This window comes from Berghia stephanieae, unplaced genomic scaffold (genome assembly GCF_034508935.2).
Source record: "Berghia stephanieae isolate SIO BIC M18660-M18661 unplaced genomic scaffold, UCSD_Bste_1.3 scaffold120, whole genome shotgun sequence".
Classification (NCBI taxonomy): domain Eukaryota; kingdom Metazoa; phylum Mollusca; class Gastropoda; order Nudibranchia; family Aeolidiidae; genus Berghia; species Berghia stephanieae.
The window spans coordinates 15,001-31,632 of NW_027622180.1; the positions used below are offsets into that span (position 1 = coordinate 15,001).

The 16,632-nt window shown below is 35.0% G+C and overlaps 1 long non-coding RNA gene and 1 pseudogene across 2 annotated transcripts in view; one reads left to right on the forward strand and one right to left on the reverse strand.

The window, feature by feature from the left end:
• LOC144960999 (uncharacterized) overlaps nucleotides 1-11,126 on the reverse strand; it is a 25,261-nt pseudogene extending 14,135 nt beyond the window's left edge. The window contains exons 1-3 of the transcript XR_013643020.1: nucleotides 10,904-11,126; nucleotides 3,353-3,487; nucleotides 1,419-1,894 (exon numbers count right to left, since the gene is read on the reverse strand). The product of XR_013643020.1 is annotated as an uncharacterized LOC144960999 (transcript). The remainder of the gene's footprint in view (nucleotides 1-1,418; nucleotides 1,895-3,352; nucleotides 3,488-10,903) is intronic.
• Nucleotides 11,127-12,837: 1,711 nt separating this feature from the next.
• Nucleotides 12,838-16,267, forward strand: LOC144960998 (uncharacterized). Its single transcript, XR_013643019.1, has 3 exons — nucleotides 12,838-13,091; nucleotides 14,051-14,230; nucleotides 14,559-16,267. It is a non-coding gene; the product is annotated as an uncharacterized LOC144960998 (long non-coding RNA).
• The last annotated feature ends 365 nt before the right edge of the window (nucleotides 16,268-16,632 follow it).

Sequence of the window (16,632 nt, forward strand, 5' to 3'; positions counted from 1 at the left end):
GGAAGGAAGAAACTAATGAAACTCATATTATTTGATTAGTAAAAACACCAAACGAAATTTTAATATTATTGTATTATTTTAAATGACAACACTGCGATAGAAAGGAGTGGTGACAAGAGATGGACAAAAGAAAACAAAAAATCGGATTTGCTACTTGCTAGGTTCGACACACACACACACACACACACACACACACAAACACACACACATCTTTTGTAGTCACATACATTTCAAACAATAACCCATTAGAGAAGAGGGGTCATGCCTTCACCATAGATCATTGTCATTGCGATCATTATGGTGTAGTAAATTTTGAAATTTACCCCGTATAATGGAATCGTCCAAGGCGTGCGCCTCCTGTTCCCCCCATCTCACACACGAAAGGGCGGTTTGCGGAGTGGAGGTTGGTGGTCGTCTGCCTGTATGGTCGTCTGTGTCGTTTAGTGTATGGCAAAGGGGGGTGGGTGCGATTAATTAAGTGGGATGGGTGGTGATTGGTGGAAGATAGGCAACCGAAGCAACGAATCGCTGGGGAAGTAGTAGGCTATGGCGCGAGACCGTAGGACCGTGGTCCTTGCAAGGACCGCCCCGCACTAGTTGAAAGGTGATAAGAAGTGAGGACCGGCGCCGGTCTTCCCCTCTGGGACCGGTCTTCGGTTCACAGCTAAAAGACCGTCGGACCGCGGTCTAGACCGGTCTTCAGCGCGGCACTAGCTTGAGCACGTTTGGTGGACATTGCATTATAAAAAAGTTCAATTAAAATTTTTTTTTTTTTTGGTGAAAGTTATAAAAGTCAAGTTTAAAAGACTAAAAAAACAATAACATTTTTATAGTTATGATCACTTAAAGTTGCCATACACGCTTAGGCATCAGTTTCACCCCCGCATACTTGGTACCACTTTGAGGCAACGTGTTTGATAAGACGGTAGTAGATTTACCCTATCGTTAACCCCCCCCCCCCCTCTCTCTCTCTCTCTCTCTCTCTCTCTCTCTCTCTCTCTCTCTCTCTCTCTCTCTGCGTGTGTGTGTGTGTGTATGTGCGCGCGCACATATGTCTGATATCTTTATACAAGACAAACTCATATCTATAGCGCTAAATTATAACTAGGTGAAGACTATGGTCTACATTATTAACTTTACTTTTTGTTTTTAGCTTGTATACTCTATGACTATATTTTTTAGCTACTGTTCTGATACCCAGTCCTCGGTCTTCACAATCAATTCTGTCTCAGCTCCTTCTTTTTGAACTCTCAGACTATGCTGTTGTGAACCATTAAAACAATTGTGTTATAAAATCATCAAGGTGAGCAATAGATGAAAACAGACACTTTTTGTCGCACGTAGTACAGAAACTGTGCAAATAAACAGTAGCAGCCTTTCCAACATCTCTGATTCTTACCACCCATTCAGCTACTTACCGTTCCTGCTTTGGTCTTGTCGGCCTTGCTGATTTTGGGTGTTGCCGAAATCGTATCTCTTCTTTTCGTCGCCTTTGGTGTAGACTTTGTTTTGGAGTTGGATGCCTTGGCCGTCAGTGGCTTTTTCTTAGCCACTTTCGACTTTATTGTTGTTACATCATTTGCTTTCTTCGGCTTCTTCGTTGTTTTGCTGTCCTTTGATTTTTCAGATTTCTCTGCTTTTGTAGTTTTGCTTTTCTTTGGTTTATCTGTATCCTCTCCTTTTGATGCCGTTTTAGAAACTTTCTTTTTCTTGGCTTTTTGAGCAATCAAAGCTCTGTTCAAGAGAAAGTAGCCCTTCAAACCTTCATGCTCTGAGGACTTTGGTCGGACTATTTCAGTGGAATCTAAACCCTTCTTCAAGGCGTTTTGCAAACGTTTGTTTGAAAAGTTCTCTTGTGTACAGGATGCTCTGTGATAACGGCTTTCTTGATACCCTGTATGAAAACATTATAATATTATATACACATGTGCAAAAGTAATTTCACAGTTGTTTTGAGCCGATTCATTGGAGTTTTAAGAGATAAAATTAGACAAATGTAACATCACAGAAATGAGCAATAACTTAAATATATGTGAGCCAAATTTCAACAGCATTCATGCATAATCATAAAAGTAACTGCGACCCAAAGGATATAAGATGGGTCTCACTGCTTCGGAAAAAGAGGAAAAAATTGACGAAACAAATTCAGTACCGCGTAGGCCACCACGATTTCCTATCATTGCTCGCTCATTCTCCCCATAGAGTTTATCAAGTGGAATATGTCATTGCTGTGACGTACTTCATCCTGCTTTAACAATGCTCCAGATCTTGTAAGTATTCCTTGCATGGCACTGTTGTTATCTTGAAGGTCTAATTAAGAGATCTCAGATGTCGTCAATAAGATTGGGGTCTGAATTTACAGCTCGCAACTCGAGAACTTATTCTCAGTTAATCGAGGTTGCACAGATGCCTTATCGCTCCTAGACCAGCAGTTACAGTATTTCTAACATTGTCAACTTGAAATGTTTTCCACAGCGATGTCACTGGCATAAGAGAGAGGTTTTTATGTGTCAGGCAAATGTTTGATCATAATTGGCCATTGTTGTTTCTCTGGTTTAATCTGTCTGCCTTTGATCCCTCACACGCCCTTTCAGTGTTGAACTTTGCGATAATAGAATTGTCGTTAGCCCTTACATCGAAAAGATTTGCAACCTCAGCCACTTGCCATGAAGAGCATGAAATATATGGCCAAGCAGACAGACTCTCTCTCTCTCTCTCTCTCTCTCTCTCTCTCTCTCTCTCTCTCTCTCTCTCTCTCCTCTCTCTCTCTCTCTCTCTTCTCTCCATCTCTCTCTTCGAGGCCCAGTATTGGCATGATTTAGCGAATAAAAGAATAGAAATCAAATAGTTAAAAAATGATTTCACAATTTATTTTTGTTTATAACAGCAGGTAACTTGTAAACAGAAGACAACATGGCGATGTTCAATCAGGGCACGTAGATGTTTCGAGAATTTAAAATCTTGAGTTTTTTATGATTGTCCTAGTATAATTCCTTCTTTGCGTCATTTCCAAAGTCAAAATATCAAGTTGTCTTACAAAAATGTTCACTATCCCCGAATTGACTGACCGATTGCAATGTAACTAAGCACGCATGTGGTTTAATACATGCTGTTTTAGATTATATATATATATATATATATATATATTTACTCAGATTACTTATGATAGCATAGCGCGGGGTAATGTGTGCTTTACAGCTTCGAATTCGAAAACCTACAGCTAATTTTCTAAATTAATTTTTAAAATCTTGTAGATACTTCTATCAATCTCTAATCTCTTGAAGAAAGAACACCAGAGTTAACGCTAACAACATTGAATGATCTAAACATAAACAAATTGATTGCATTGTACCTGTATTGTTAATCCTTTAGACGTTTTGTTGTTGCCAAGTGCGAGTAAAACCATACTATACAAGGTGGGTTTTTTAGTCCCAACATCCATCTTTCCTTCGTCTTCTGCTGTCGCCGTTGTGAGTTCTGCTTTCATCTGGAAATACACAAATTTATTGAGTTCAGAATCAATCGTGATTATACTGATTATCTGTATGTTATGTAGAGTTTTATAAAAAAATATATAACTTATCCTTAGACATTTTTAGAGATGGATTTCATTTTTACAGTGCTAAACGCGTTACTGATGCTGATGCTACTGCTACTATTACTAATATCACTACCACCACTACCACCACTACTACTACTACTACTACTACTACTACTACTACTACTACAACAACAACTACAACTACTACTGCTACCACTACTACCAAAACCACTGCTACCACTACTACCACAACCACTACTACTACATACTACTACTACTACTACTACTACTACTACTACTACTACTACTACTAATAATAATAATAATAATAATAATAATAATAATAATAATAATAATAATGATGATGATGATAATGATTAATAATAATAATAATAATAATAATAATAATAATAATAATAATAATAATAATAATAATAATAATAATAATAATAATAATAAATAGTGCGGCTATGTGGTCCAGTGGTATGACACTCGCTTCCGGATCGGAAGGTCGTGGGTTCGAGCCTCGCGTTCGGCGCATAGTTGAGTCCTTGGAGAAGGCTCTTTACTCACATTCTCTCACCGTACTCAGGTGTAAAATGAGTACCTGGCCGTTTAACAGCGTTGTCTTTGTCCAAACAAAAATTTGTAATATCGCCTAACAGGCGTCATGTCCCGTTCTAAATGTTACGTGTTGCTGTTGACCAGGGACCCATTGTAAAGCGCTTTGAGCACGTTTAGTGGATATTGCGCTGTATAAAAGCTAAAGAAAAATAATAAATAATAATAATAATAATAATAATAATAATAATAATAATAATAATAAAAATAATAATAATAATGACAATGACGACAACGACGACGACGACGCTGTTGATGCTGCTGCTGCTGATGATGATGATGATGATGATGATGATGATGATGACGATGACGATGATGATGATGGTGATGAGAGAGAGATAGATAAATATATCGATAATTATGGTAATGCATCTTCTGAAAGAAAATCTCCCTAAAAGCTACATTTTCTGAAAGATCTTTTACCTTTTCTGTTTCATTAATTACCTAGACAAGGAACTGTCAGACCTTTAACACCTTTAAAGGGTCCCTAAAAACTGAGCCATTTAGATGTACCGACCACATTGATCGATAAACATTTTACTTTTTCTCTTACTTTTTTTTCGTGACCACAAATTGTACATGAAATCTTGACTTAAAATTAGTAGACTCTAGTATGCTTAAACGTAATCTGGCCCCGCGGTATTTTTGCACAGCTTGCGGCCGCAAAATTACGGAAAATTTTCTTGCATTGATTGCAATCGCAAAATCTGCACGTTTTGCAAATTTTTGACAATTTCTTTGATTTTTAAAAATATATTTGCGAAATTTGCAAGCCTAAAGCTTTGATTTTTCTTTATTATAACAGTTTCATTGATAGCAATTTTTTCATTGTAATTTTGTTTTTCAAACGTTGTGCCTATTTCCAAATAAGCATAATTTCTGGCAAAATTTGTCATTTTTTGTCCCATAATTTTGCATCATTTTGATTTTGAAATTGCGTAATTCCGCGGGGATGTTTTATTACATGGGTTGCACGCAGTTAGTTGTCAGGTGTGATTCAACATAATTTAGAAACCTGCAAAATGTTTGCAAAAGTTTTGCAAAATTTACTTATTTTCTTCTGCAAAATTCATCGCTTTCTTTGCAAAATTTTGAAATATTTTTTTTTTTTGCAAAAAACCGCGGGGTCAGCGTAATCCAAACTACTCGGGTGAAAGGTCTCATGAAATTCCCATCTATAAAAGAAAAGATCTCTCTCAATCGTAATATTTTCTAGTGCTACTTTAAAAAAAAAAAAGTAAAAAAATACCCAGTCTGAAGTCGTATCTGATATTGATTTGAATAACTTTTAAAAATATGGCTTATGTAACAATTGTAGTTAATGCGTTACCGTTTTTTCTTCTTCTTGTTTTCGCTATTGAATGCTTGTTCATGATCCTGTTGTAATATTGGTTGAGTTGGGTTCGTAGTGTGATTGTATTGTTAAATGAATAACATCTATTGTATATTAAGCGCTAATGATTGCTATAAAATGAGCCTTAAATTATTATTTTTTACTGAAAAAAAAAATAGAAAAAAAAAATCATGATAACGATGATAATAATACTAATAATGATGATGACGACGACGACGATGATGACGATGATGATGATGATGATGAAAACAATAACAATCAATACTAATAAATATAATAATAATGATAATAATATTGATGATGATGATGATGATGATGATGATGATGATGATGATGATGATGATGATGATGATGATGATGATAATAATGACAACGACGACAACGACGACGACGACGACAATGACGACGCTGCTGCTGCTGCTGATGATGATGATGATGATGATGATGATGATGATGATGATGATGATGATGATGATAGATAATAATAAATGATAATGATTAAGATAATGATAATCAGAATATTATTATAATCACTGCCACCATTATCATTATCATTGTAACACTGTTTCAGTGTGATATTATGTCGGACTGAGCTAGATTCTGAAAAGTGAACATTCCATTTCGGTGCTACTATGGCAGATAATGAATGAATTGGAGTCTCTTAAACTATCAAAGAAAAATACTTTAAAATGAAAAATTGATGTATAAAATTGGCAATTTCGAAATGTAATTTCCTGTATCTCTCATACGTACCAAATTAAAATGGTGGTTTACAATTTACGGGAGGACTTCAGCAGTTTCACAGCATATGTATTATAATAATCTTTTAGCCATTGTGGATTTTCAATTAGTTCCAATGTCCAATAAATATTACTATTTAAGATATGTTTCATTTTTGTAAGTGGTGTGATTCTTCTAATTATAAAAAAAAAAATTGCTGAGTCGGTTGTTGTTTACGATTCCGGTCTGAAGTGCCCATCGGTTTCGATATTGCAAGCAGTGGCGGTTCTAGCCTATTTATAGTGGTGGGTCAAAGATGATTCGGTCATATATATATATATATATATATATATATATATATATATATATATATATATATATATATATATATATATATATTTCAACTTTTAAAAAAATAAAATATTTCAACCACAAATAATCACATTCACAATGAAATGACAATACCAGTAGATTTTAATTATTCCAAACGTAATCAAAAAAGAATCACGAAAGAGAATACAACAAAAAAATAAAGCGACGAGACAAAATGCGACAACACCTTGACAATACAAGTCCATTTCGTTCACTCGAAAAATTAAAGAGATGCTTTAATCCCTCAACGGCGAGATTGATATTTCTGTTACATTTTCAGAAGTACGTAGTAACTTTAAAGTTTTCATCGAGAAGCAACAACCGCGATATGACTCGAGTTTCATTCAGAGCTCAAATTGCATCATTTTTACTGCTGTCTTGGTGGTTAGAATGATTGTGACGGTGGTGGTAGTGGTTGGAATAGTGGTAGCGGTGGTGGTGGTGGAGGAGGCGGAGGAGGAGGAGGAAGAGGAGACGGTGAGGGAGGAAGTAATTATGGTAGTGGTTTTGGTGGTGCTGTTGGTTAGAATGATAGTTGTGGAGACGATGATGAAAATTACATGATGATGTTGATATTGTTTTTATTGCTATTGTAGTACTTGGTGTTAATGTTGTTGTTGTTGTTAATGATGATGATAATGATGGCAACGACGATGTCGTCGACAATGATGATTACCGTACGATATTACAATGTTTATTCAATCTTAGGCTTTCGCCATTAAATCATACAATTTGATGACAACATACATGAAAGTGGAAAAAAAATGGTAAATGGAACCAAACAATAAATTGATACCATTAATTTTAATAACCACAAAAAATACAACAATCGTAATACCACCAATACGTACAAATAATAAAATAAAATAATAATAATAATAATAATAATAATAATAATAATAATAATATAATAATAATAATAATAATAATAATAATAATAATAATAATAATAATAATAATAATAATAATAATAATAATAATAATAACAATAATAATATTACCATCATCATTACTACCACCACCATCACTATTAGCACCACCACCATCACCATCATTATTACGTTTCCAATCAGTTTTTCTCGTTTTTTAAAAAAATTGATACCTTAATAGACGAAAATTCCGGTGATTTTTTAAAAGGATAGTTAAAATATCTACGATTTTATTAACCCTGAAAATTACGATTTGTATTTTCTATTTCAAGTAGGCAGGTATGCTACGACAAGTATCAGTTCCATAGTAAAAAAAAAAGACAAATAAAAACAAAGTTTACTTAATCTTAGGCTTTCGCCAATAATTCATACAATACAATTAAGACAAAATAATGCTACCAGTCTCTCCTCATGCATTCGTTAGACTATAACAATAACGACCGTGTTATCTTTACTCCTTACCCAACCAACCCCTAGCTTCCCGCCTCTTCATCCCGAACTATCTTATGTATGTATTAGCTTCAGGACGGGCAAGTACGGAAATGCCCACCCTTCCTTTAAACGTCTTTATTTCCTCTATAACTTAGTTAGAATTCAACTCTCTGCTTTCTCAGAAGAGTATTTCTCGTATACTAATTCAATTGTTGAGTAAACCAAAATGGTGGTTGTATTTTATATATTTATTTAGTCGTGACTTCTGAATAAAAGTGTTTTATTAGACGGAATGCAATAGAAAATACATTGTTTTGCAAAAATTTAGTCTGGCAATAAAAATACAGCGGTAATTACTTTAAGAATTAAAAAAAAAGGAACAAATTAATTTGTTTAAAAAAACAAAAACAAAACAAAACAAAAAACAAACATATAAGACAACAATTTAAATAAATGAATTTTGAGAAGCACTGACGAAAACGAGAGAGAAAAAAATAATTTAAATGGGTAAACAAATATATTAAAACAACACAAGTTAATACTAACTTGATATAATATTAGTAAATTGATAAATTTAATTCAATACTGGAACCTTCCCAATGTTATTACATCAATGGTACCAGCACACCCCCGTGTCCGGGGTCCCTCAACTGAGAGGGTCAAGAATAGCCAACGTCAAGCCAGCGTGTCGTAAAAGGCGACTAATGGTGTGTGATTCCCCCATCTTTGAGTCACCTGGTCCTCCAGGTTGGGGGTTGGCAAAGGGTTAACACCCCTTTCCGTTAAACTCAAACCGTTACAGAAACACAGACAAAACAAATCCTTTTTTTAGCTTGGGCGACCGAAGAGTTTCTGGAATTACAGAATTTAAGCTGATATACAGAGAAGTGGTAAGACCTGGAATGAGATAAAAAAGTTGGCTCAGGATAGAGAAGGATGGAAACTGTTTGTCTGTGGCCTATACCCTGACCCAGGGTGAAAAAGGCAATGATGATGATGATGATGTACCAGCACAAGTAAGGCAATAAATAAGAAAAAGTTCGTTTGCCAACATCTCTATTTAGTGCTCACTGGTTTATAAGGTGGGCTCATTTGAATTAGCCCGACCTAGAACTAGAGAGGCCAGACAGCAAAATCACCGTCAGGCGACGTGACGATGAGATGACGATGTGGGCGGAGTGGAATGGTTGGGAAAGGGGGGGGGGGGGGGGGGTGATAAAAAAAGAACAGGAGCGTATCCTGGTTTATTCATTACGGGGTGCATGGTGATTCGCAATCTATCAAAAATACATACAAATTGATTTCAGTACGAAGTATCAAGTTTAAGTACTAACTTTTAAAATTATCTAATTTAAATTAGATTATTGCGGACCTGGTAATACAGCATATAACTTGAAAAAACAGGCTGGTATTTGCCCACCCTGCCCATTATTACCAGCCGTCCCTGATTGCAAGTGATGTTTCAAATAATTATGTTTCATCAGGTTATAGTACCTTTAGTTAGGGTTGAAAAAAAAAAAGGGGGGGGGGACGGGGGGGGGGGGAGGCAAGCGTTCTCTTCCCCCCCCCCCCCCCCCCTCTTTAGTCGAACTGGGAAGCTGCGGAAGTAATTCTAACTGCTGTGAAACTACGGATGTGTTTTGTTTGTTTTTAAGGGTTTTACGGCGCTTGCAACACATTAAGGTCATATCAACGCCAGTAAAAAGGAAAAATGGGATAGTAAAAAGTTCTAGAATTACAATTAAAGCACAAAAGAAAAGGTGAGACAAAGGGGAATTGGTTCAAACAGGGAACAGATGTAGATTCCAAGAGCACACCACCAAAGTACTTAAGTTTGAGATTACCTAAAAGTCTCATCCAGACACAAGCACAGGTCCCAACTAAGAGGAATACACCCAAATGTTTACAAATCATATAATAATATGTAAACTAAACATAATACAATGCATAACAGAGAGATGATTTACAAGGGAAAAAATATCATCTCCCAAAACTATAACAATACATTCGACTGTTTCCCTCCCAGCCAAGGAACTCCGGCCATGGTCAGGACAAAACTAAGTAATCTCATTCCAAGACAACGATAGGAAACAATTGGAAAACGGGTAAGGGGGGATAGAAGACACAGCATGTACCTCCCTGCCCACTATGGGAGGTCAGGATCCCCACCAAGGAAAACTACGGATGTCCTCCCCCCCCCCCCCCCCCCCCAAAAAAAAAAGTAAGAAAAAGAATTTTTAAAACCACAATAGTTTCTCGAAACATCTCCATGGAATTGAATGCATGCGATTGACAAGACAATCTTGAAACATAATATATTTGTTAAGACTAGCCCGCCATTTTCGAATCCGACCATTTAAAGACGATCGACGTAAAAGGAATATAGTACAAATATGATATCATGCATCAAAGGAAAAAGGGAGGTTTCTGTTTTATATATTGACTGCTTGGGAGAAGTTCCAAATGAGTCCATCATTTACATTACAATTTAAACGTGTTAACACCCTGATTGTTAAGGCAATGTTTATCTGGTAAGAATATTTAACTGTTTGTAATGAAAGGGAGGTGGTGCATTTGTTAGATAATCGAATGGAATATGTTATCAATCAACTTAGATTTATCAAGCTTTTATATAGCGCATATCCACTAAACGTACTCAAAGCCCTTTACAATGGGTCCCTGGCCAACAGCAACATTTAACATTTAGGACGGGCATGACGCATGTTAAGCGATATTACAATGTTTTTTTTTCTGACAGAGACAACGCTGTTAACGGCCAGGTACTCATTTTACACCCGAGTACGGTGAGAGAATGTGAGTAAAGAGCTTGCTCCAGGGACTCAACTATGCGCCGAGCGAGGCTCGAAACAAGGACCTTCCGATCCGAAACCGAGTGTCATACCACTAGACCAAATCCAACTTTTACAATATTACCTTTAAGATTTGAAATGCGATGAAAGAATCCGTGACAACCGTAGAGATGCAGTAACATTTATAAGAAGAGCACAGTAGTGTTGGCTGAAGACACACTTGTTAATTTTACACACCGTGAATCTATCTCAGTACTATTATTTTTAAATTCTATCCGTGACTGTTCTTCTTCCGGTTTTTCTTTTAACCAAAGACCGCCGTTTGTCCTACTCGTTGGATTGCCCTAACTAGCTGTTGTGAGTTTTTACATTTATTAATTGACGGTTCGAGCGTAACTTCGAGTTGGTCATAACCAATCAGATTATTCCTTACCACTTAGCCCGCCGCCTTGTTGACCATACTTTATTTCCAGTCAAAGACAATGCCTGGCTATCATCCCATAGCTACCAGTAGTACATGCCAAGCAGACAAATTGGTCAGTACCACCGGTAGTGAGCATTTATCACAGTATTTTGAGACACTGATGAATTAATTTGAATTGCTTTGCATGTCTTTTCAATCGCCTGTGTTAAAATTGTGAGTGGTACTCAGATCTGCGGGGTTGATTGCTCCAGGTGATAGGCATGTACTTTTAGTGGCTTTGGGCAATCGGTTCATAGTTATCGGGTGAAAAGGAGGGGCAAAATATACTTTCTTTTAAATTTTTGAGTCGAATAAAACTACGGTACTAAAATATTTATTCGATTAGTTTGAATAAAATAGGCAATGCATTTGATCATTAGGCGGAAGCATCATTTCTATTCACTTCTTCAATTATTTATTTATTCGGGGTTTTGTGTGTGTGTGTGTGTGTGGGGGGGGGGGGGTGCTGTTGTTTTTTTTTTTTACTTTTTCTTTTTTGGTTTGCTTGTGTTTTTTTGTGGGGTTTTTTTGTTTGTTTTTTGTTTATTGTTTTTTTTTTGTTTGTTTGTTTTGTTTTTGCTTTTTTTTTTTTTGGGGGGGGGGGGGGGGGGGTTCTTTTTGTGTGTTTATTTTTGTTTTGTTTTGTTTTGTTTTGTTCGGATCATTTACTTTTAGTTACACACTGTGGCTACAAACTTTGTTAAGAAAGAGCGATTTGCGCCTTACATTTCCATACATTCTTTAATGTGTGAAGTTTGCCATAAATTTTCCTAGCAAAATATTTTTCTATTGGTAATATACGTTTAGGTAAAATACTCACATCCGTCACTAAATTAACTTAACAAGACAAAACACTGTGTGAAACCTTTAACGTTAAAAGTCTGATTAACATAATTTAGTGAGAATATCAACAGGCTGTCAAAGAGTGACATCAACTTCGTTCCCTCTATAAAAGAATACAATGTCTATTATTCCATTTCGTAGACAAGATACAAACAAACGTGACTATATTATGTAAATAAATGGGATGTTGTTGATTTTTCTGTAAACCAATCACAAAATGTTGTGAGCTGAAATTAAAGCTGAAACAGTCCATATAAAAGTGCTCGTAATTTCAGTGATGTGATTTGAAATTTCAAGACCATTGTCTTGTTTTGGAAAAACGTGTGGAATGAAGTTATTGAAATTGACATAAACAAAATAGCAAGGTGGATTATGAGACCGAAATGGGACGATCTATATTATTTTCTCATGTGCTTGAGCTATTGGACACCTTGCAAAATGTGCTCAAAATGACCTACATAATAAAAGGAGGTTCACATTTTTCGAAATATCCATCACTATTAACCAGTAGATTTTTGTCCAATCAAAACATGGAATTTGTGACACACCCTCACATGTGCTCGGACAAACAGATACAATAACCTGAATGAAATCGACCTCTCTCTTATCATAGTTTTTATACCGCCAATTGGATTCAATAGTCTGATGTCACGTCGCCCAGCAACGGCGGCCATCGTGGTTCTAAACAAATAAAATCGGTACTTTTTATTCTTCATGCTGGCTAGTACTTTTCATATGTCTTGTGATCAGAATATGTAAAGGCTACGCTTATTTGTACTACCACTGCAAATAACGCCAGAGCTTATTTGTACTCTTACTAAAAATAGAATTTGCGTAATTACTAAAAATATAACATTTTATACGGATAGAACTGCAATATACAATGAATTATCTGGAAGTCAAAAAGTGACCACTTCATCTCATCACATCTATTATTACAAGTTGATTTTGACGGACTTTGGTAATTCTTCACTCTTTTCAAGTCACAGAATACTCAGTTTACAAGGTAAGCATACGAAATGCACATTTTAATTCATTTCTTATTTTTATAACTAAACATGCTTTGGGGTTGTGTGTTTGTTGATTGTGCATCAGCTGACGACACATTTGTCGCTACCGCGAATTACTTAACTTTATTACTTTATTTTGTGAAAAATAACAATAACAACAGGGCTTAAAAAAAATTAAAATACTAATTCCCCCCCCCCCCCCACCCCAAATATTTTAAATCAGCCTACCATGTCAGGCGATTAAAACCAGGTGTTTCAATGTTCGATCCCCAGTCAAAAGGTTGCTAATTTTATCAAGATCAAGAGGTTTCGAGTACTCACGACATTCCAGGCTCAGGGTCCTTTAAAAAAATACTTTTCATTCAGTTATTGTTTTTATCTTTATTATGGCCGACACAGCATGCATCGTCCATACTTTTTCAAAACTTTTTTTTTGGGGGGGGGGGGGGGCTGTTTTTTTATATCGGAAAATTGGGTTTTGTATGTTATGTTCATGGAGAGAGAGAGAGAGAGAGTAATATTTTATAATGATAAGATATCTGTAGTGGTAGTATCATTAGTAGTTTTGAAATGCCTATGATGATGACAATGTGAGATAATTATATTAGTGTGAGTGTGATTATTTTTATTATTTTTTAAAAAATTACGTACGGCTATGTCGTAGTGGTATGACACTCGCTTTTGGACCGGAAGGTCCTGGGCTCGAGCCTCGCTCGGCGCATAGTTGAGCCCTTGGAAAAGGCACTTTGCTCACTTTCTCTCACCGGACTCAGTTGTAAAATGTGTACTTGGCCGTTAACTGCGTTGTCTCTGTCCGAAGAAATTGATATATCGCCTAACAGACGTTATGTCCCGTTCAACATGCGAAGTGTTGCTGTTATAAACTTTAGCATTGGCATGTATGTGCCTATTTTGCTGTAGTGAATTAAATTTAATTTTTTGTTTTCATCGACAGCTAACATGAAAGAACACTGTTGACGTTACTGGTGTCCTGACAATCCATAAAGATGCTGGCTCAAGGGCTATTCTGGCAAGGTGTGTTGAGGCAAACCTTTGCCTGTGGCAAAACTCATCAATCAGCAAACCATCATCTGGGCCAGCAGACCAGAGTGTCTGCATGCACTTTTTGACAATGGTTAGTAATGTTTTCAAATCTCCATTGCGCCTTTACATTTTTTATTGGTGATCAATAAAATAAATGCTCATTTTTCTAAATGAAAATGGCAAAGCATCATTTGAATTGAATTACTACTGAATGTATTAACTTAACGACAGACTATAGTTTGTTGCCAAGAGTTTTGTTCTATGGATGTAAAACCAATGAAATTTCAAGTGTGTTGGTGTGAATAATGATCATTTTTTAAAAATTGCTGTCTTTGACAAATGCATTTTATGACAATAATGCCATTTTCAAAAATTGCTAATGATATGTGTCTCTTTTTTATTTCAATTTTTCCATCCAGAGCAGGATCAACCCTCTTTGTGGAACTACAAAAAAAGTGGTGGCAAACAAGTAGTGTTGACTTTTTCTGTATTGAGGCGAAAGAGATTTTTATTCCAAGGGTTTGGGAAAGCAAATTGCTTTTTATTCAGAGCTAGTGCACTATTTAACTGTTTTATTGTCTAAAATAGAATTGATTTTGCAGTTCAACTTGACTAGATATCTAATTTTATACGACTTGTTTCTCAAGTAGAATAAAAAAATGAAAAATGAGGATAGCGTGCCATATCATATTTTGAAAAATCATTTAATATATCTAGAAATCATCTGTATAACCTATTGTATACAGTAAATAATTAGGTTTTGTGATTATAATGATGAATTCATAAGGTATGACATCATATTTGACCACAAAATTATTTTATCTCTGGGCGTAAAAAAATCAATTTTACAGCATTTTTTTTTTATCTAAGGGGTATGGGTTAGTGAACCGATTATAATTTTTTTTAGACTTAAATCAATCTACAAAATTTTCGTTTTCTTGTCCTATTACGGTCATATTTTGAAAGTTTGATGGATCATTTCTTTTAGTTGTCTGCAAAATCAGCCTTTTAACTTTATGTCAAATTATAGAAAAAGCTTGCGCTTTCTCAAATGTCTGTTTTATGGCATTTGTCTGATTTTCTAGCAATCCTACCTCAATCATTTTCCTTTAAATTATCTTCAAATTTATTCAGAATCTTTTCTCTATGATGTGTTTTACATCATGATGTGCAGGTGGTTGGATGGGAGCATCACCCTTGAATCATATACCTATGATGTTCGCATGGGTGTACGATCCGATAGTGATGTCGTTTCTTCTTCTCTTTACTAGCCTATCCTGCTTCTTTGGTTTGTGATTGTATTTTTGACAGGGGATATTTTTTTTTCCTGTAAATCTTCTGCCTGTTTGTTCTTGGTTATTTATAATTTAGCTTATGATATCTTTAGGTTATGATTTGATTGACATTTGTACTATTTTTGTTAGATTGCTTGTTTTTTTTGTTTCAGCGGTCTCTCATATAACCTCAATTGTGTTGGAAGAGACCTAAAGCAACAAACAAACAAAAAAAAAAACATCATGATGTAAGTGTTTGGGGGTAAATTAAAATTTAGCAATTTTATAAATTTTAAAATTCATTTGTTCCTGTCGATCCGCGCTAAATTTTCAGTTGAAATCAAATAAAAATTCTAAAAAATTATTCCAAGAGTTTTCATGATATAGCTATTTATGAAAGAAACATTGTGTTTAAATTTGAAAGAAATTTATATGCTAGTTTTTGGTGCATCTATGTTAGAAATTTTAGGGTTTTACGTCTAATTTTAGCTTATGTTGCCCCTTAAAAAAGTTGTTTTTTTTAATTCAGTTATTTTTGGTGTTTAGCATCAAATTATACATTACATTATTCGTTCATGAGATATAATTAAAGAATTTTAGAACTATAAAGCATATTTGACCACTAAAGTAATTTTTTGGTGAATAACAGCAGATATTAAATTATTTCGCAATTTTTTTTCTTAGAGGTATGGGTTAGCGAATCGTTTATAATTTTTTTCAGAATTTGATCAATTTATAAAATATTACTGTTTTCTTGTTCCATATTGGTTATACTTGATGAATGTTGGCCTTTGTCTGCATAATTAGCTTTATTATCAAATTAAAGACAAATTTTTCATTTTCTCAAAATTTCATTGTGCGTCATTCTCTGATTTTCTAACATTCACATCTGGATTGTTTCCCATCAGATTGTCTTCAAATTTGGTCAGAATTTTTCTTATGATGTGTTTTGCATCATGATGGTTGGGTTTTGGGCTAAACAAAAATTTAGCAGTTTTATGAATTTTTAAATCAATTTTTTTTTTCCTGTCATGTCAGTCACACCAAATTTTCACTAAGAAATCGAAAAAAAATTCTGAAAAATTTATTTTCAAGACTATTGCTAAACCTATCCATCTTGTTGTAAGAAACATTTTGTGTAAATTTGAAAGAGATCTGTTCGTTGTTTTTTTCTGCATCACTGTAAGAATTTTTGGGGTCTAATTTGAGCTTATATTGT